The following is a 4,683-nucleotide window of genomic DNA, read 5'->3' on the forward strand; positions in this document are numbered from 1 at the left end:
AGGAATAAATAAATGAATACATAAATAAGTACATAGATAAGTAAATAAAGAAATAAATAAAACAATGGAACCAAGCTCAATGAAGAGTCATCTGATGAATGCAGATGTCACATCTGTTCTCCTAACCTCATAACTGTCTACAGACCTGCAGTCGGCCGTGTAAAGTACATCTTTGTGTTCTGTTGATTGACATTACGAGCAGGGTACTGGCAAAGACTTTACTTTTTAACACGGCGGCTAACCATCCATCCAAAAACAGAGTGTGACTCCCCGATACGGAATCAGATACGGGAATATCAGTAAATGTCTTTGGAGCTCATTGAAATGCTTTGTACCCTCCCTTTTTGCCCACAGAGGTTACTATTAGATAGATGGCTGAAATGCATTTAGAAAAAAATAGAAATTGTCCCGATGCGGGGCAGCACGATAGGGCAAGAGCCACTGCACACCTGCGAGTCGACTGTCTGTCCTTCCGGCCAGGAGGCTGCAGGCCACCTTCCACTTCCATCTTACCCGCATCAGTTTTAAAAAGGGGGGGCGGGGCTTATCTTCCTCAAAGAGACCCGTGGGAGTCTGGAGATGAAACGTTTGTTGGTCCTCGTCTGCCAGTTACTGCAAGAAAGTTTTCTCATAAAGAAAGAGAAACTCCTAACAGCCTCCCTAACTGGGATGCTTAGCAGCTCAGCCAAACCCGAGAAGCAGAGAATTAACTCCTTCCTCCCTGAGTTAATCCGTTCAGCTGGTCAAGGGAAAAGATGTGAGGGAGAGAGGCAGTAACACACAAGTGCTGTTAGGTGGCCCTGGAACAGGGCTGTGTCACAGCGTGTGGCAGTGCAGAGGCTTAGGGCCGGAGAGGAGGGTGAGGGGCTGCTGGGAGTCAGGGGTCAGAGACAGGCTTACGGTTAGGCGGTGTCACCCGCCAGCACTGGGCAGGGCATAGGGTCCTGGAGCTCCTGTGCCAGCAGCCGCTCAGGTCCTGTAACCACGCGATTCAGCGGCCAGCAGATGCTGGGTGTGGTTTCTCAGGATATGCAAAGCCAGCCGGCAGGTACAGAAATGGCCCATAAATCTGCTTGTTGGGACTACTTGGAAAATAATTAAATGTGTAAGAATTTGAGTTTGGAGACCGCGAGCTCTTGGGCTAATGGGTTTCAGCCGGATGCAGTCTCACAGAAAACATAGAAGCCAATAGACAGAGGCCATGCTTGTCTCTTCTCCCAAGCTACTCTCTCAAAACGATGAGGTGGCAGTCCGCAGAATTTGAAGACTTTTTGAAAATGGCAAAATAGTGATACGCACGGACATTCAAAAAGCATAGTATTAACACAAGTCTGAGTCAGAGAATCATTCCCGGTATTTTAGAAAGGAATTCCCTGTCCTTGACTAAGCATTTCACAGAAGTGCCTCTGACATCTGGTTACTTCTGCCTTACGTCATCATCTTTGCACGCGGAGTCACGGCTGCCACCTCACGCGGACTAAACCGTCCATTCGCGTTTCCCTTTTTTCTTTCCCTCCACGGTGTCTCCAGACGGTTTCTCTTCTCTTCCTCCAAAAGCTACTTGGAATATCTTCTCTCTAACTTTTCCTTGCGTGAAAACTCCAGAACAGTTTTCCTTTCCCTGCTCATAACCATTCAAAAGCTGCTCCGCAGAAGACACCAGAATGTCCTCTCTGCTCCGAAAAGCACACGGGATTCTCTTCATTGGATGAGAAGCAGTTGATCCCAAATGACATGCCCTTTCTTCCTTCGCCATGCAAGCACTTCCTATCACTAAGTTCCTCTTACTTTATCCCAAAATTTAGTTACAGCCCTTTCTGAAATCGATGAGTGCTTATTTACACTCTGGCACTGAGTCAAACATGATAAGAGTACCTAATTTTCCTGAGAATTTCATGTCAGTAACATAATATATAATAACATATATTATACATCTCCAACAAGGGGCCCAGCAACCTCACTGCCTGGCGACCTACCCAAATGGAATCGGAACTTATGTCCAAACGAAGCTCATATATGAATGTTTACAGGGACTATATTTGTGATTGTTAAAATGAGAATACTATTCAGCGATGAAAAAGAATGGATGGACACAGAAATAAAGATGAGTCTTAAGTGAATCATCTGAAACGGATGGAGCTACATGCGGTGACTGCTTGCTGTATGATGTTCTAGAAAAGGTAAACCGGAAGGCTACAAAGGGAACCATGTTTTTCGGAGGCTGGGCATGGAAGAAAAAGCTGACCAAAAAGAGGCCCGTGGGGACTTGGGGGGTGCTGGGGCTGCTCCATGTCTTGAGGTGGCAGAGGCTAGACTATATAACTTCATCAAAACTCTCAGTCAAAAGGATGGGTTTTACTGCCTGTAAATTATGTCTTAATAAAAATAAGGGGAAAGGTTCAAATATTCTCTGAGTTAGAAAATCAACAAATCAAACATATAAACCAAAACATAGCTACCTAAAATATAACAAATGTATTTGTTTAGGAGAAAAAAAAAAAAACATAGCTGTATATCGGCCTCCAAATTGCTTTAGAAATCAGAACAAATGCGTTTTTCATAATATGGTTATTTTTTCTTTGAACACTACATAGGCTGTGGGTGGGAAATTATGATATGCCGGAAACAATTGAGTGGTCTGGGTGTGCCTTTTGAGACTCTACAACCAACCGAGGTTCAATCACGACACTATTAGTGCATGTTTACGCAGGCGCATGGAAAGACGTGTGAACATAGAAAATGTTAAACGTCACCATAACGTCATCCAGTTTCTCCGTAAATTTTTGCATTCATGTTAGAACAGCCTCATTAGGGTGACTTAAATTTGACCATAGCCCTTTAATTCTTAAAACTGTAAAGAATTTATCCTGCAGCTGAATCCCAAATTCTTCCTTATGTCTCATACGGCTTTCTCTTGAACTTCCCTTGGCTTCTCTCGGGCTCTCTTCCTCACTGAGACCCTGCTCACTACATCTCACTCACCCCTCCCAACTTTTCCAGGAGCTTAAACATCACCCCCACCCCCACCTCCACAGCCCACGAAGACTCCTTTACAGCTGGAATGAGACTCCTTCCAACGTGTTTCTATTCTGGAAGCCCTCTGCCCTTCAAAATCCTAACATTTACTAGACAGAGGGATAGTTCCACATCTGCTTATTAAAATCCCCCCAAATCACATGCTTCATGAACTGTAACTGTTTATATCATCGTCATATCTCCAGCACCTAATACATAAATGAATACGTGATTCGAGTCTGGTCGGCGAATATAATAAGCCATCAACATAAGCACCTCAGTGTTAAGAGTAAATTAGTCTTTTTACACGGGGGCCAAAAATATTATTAAATTCATAAATTGATTTTAACCTTAGATATATTTAATTTACACATGTAATAAACAATCAATTTATGGAGTGAAAAGGAAACTTTTGTAAGGGAGACATCTAACTACGACAATCAGTTTAAGAAAGGAGCTTCCAGCCCTTATGGAAATTTTCTGGGGCAGCGCCCAAAAGTGGGGTGCCGTCATCTATAACCGTTTGGACCCTGAGGCACTCGGGCCGGACGCAGGCCTTAGCTGCAGCAGCCAGCGCTGGGCTGGTGAACAAGGCGACTAACCTCCGCACTTCCGTTTTCTGTGTACCAGACATGAGAAAGTGCTAGAACCTGGCTCATAGCAAGAAGTCACACGAGTTAAACACTTAGCCTGGAACTTGGTAAGCTTTCAAGAAACATTGGTCATTTTCCTCAGTGATATTGATTAGCATCTGAACGACAAAATTCTAATATAGAGGTGAAAGAAACAAATCTCCTAGTTAACACTTTGCTCTTATTTTAATGTGCTTTAGCCAGTGTCTGAAGCAGTTTTCGAATCTGAAAAAATATGGAGTAAAACTGTAGGTATGACTAGTGTGATTAAGATCTAAAAAGCATTTTAATGTTCTAAAGAAACTAAATTATCCATAGGTGTCTTAAATATGTTACTAAGGGCTTTCTGGAAATATACTTCATGGTACTTTGTCTAGTTCCAAGACGGAGGGTCACAAAGAGCACGACGAACCAGTGAATCAGTCTCAAATCGTATTTGACAAGGACTATTAAATTGTCACTGTAGCAGATTCAGTTTTATGTTTTAGATCTAAAATATCGTTTAGATGCAAAATAACAAAACCCGCTAACCATATATATTAATGTAAAATAAACCAGTCTTGACAGATACAATTCGTTCATCTAGAATGTTTCATGAAGGAAAACAGAGTTAAAGCATCCACCCCAAATTTTCCCCAAGTTATACTGTAAAAAGATTTGCCATCTACTAGAGAGGCCTCTTTTACAAATCAGAGCTTAAATATATCTGAAGAGCAGAAGATTTTCATTAAAAAGCATAAAGCTTACTCGGATATAAGTCACATGACATTCCTGATTCCCTTAATTCTGTTATAGGTGCCATTATGTTGCTCATCAACCAAATCCAAAATCTGTCACAATCGTTCACCAGGTCCTTCCTCTGCCCTCTACAGTGACTCCTCTTGATAACCAAGATTTACAAAATATGTCTAATTTCCTGATTTGGCTCCATTATTTACATAAGTTCAGCAGGACGGTAATTAGCGACGTGGGCCTCTTGAGTTTGCCTTGCTGGAATTCTTCATAGGGAACCTCAGGTCGGACTTTTGCAAGCCAA

The sequence above is a fragment of the Pteropus vampyrus genome, unplaced genomic scaffold, assembly GCF_000151845.1.
Source record: "Pteropus vampyrus isolate Shadow unplaced genomic scaffold, Pvam_2.0 Scaffold132, whole genome shotgun sequence".
In the NCBI taxonomy this organism is placed as follows: domain Eukaryota; kingdom Metazoa; phylum Chordata; class Mammalia; order Chiroptera; family Pteropodidae; genus Pteropus; species Pteropus vampyrus.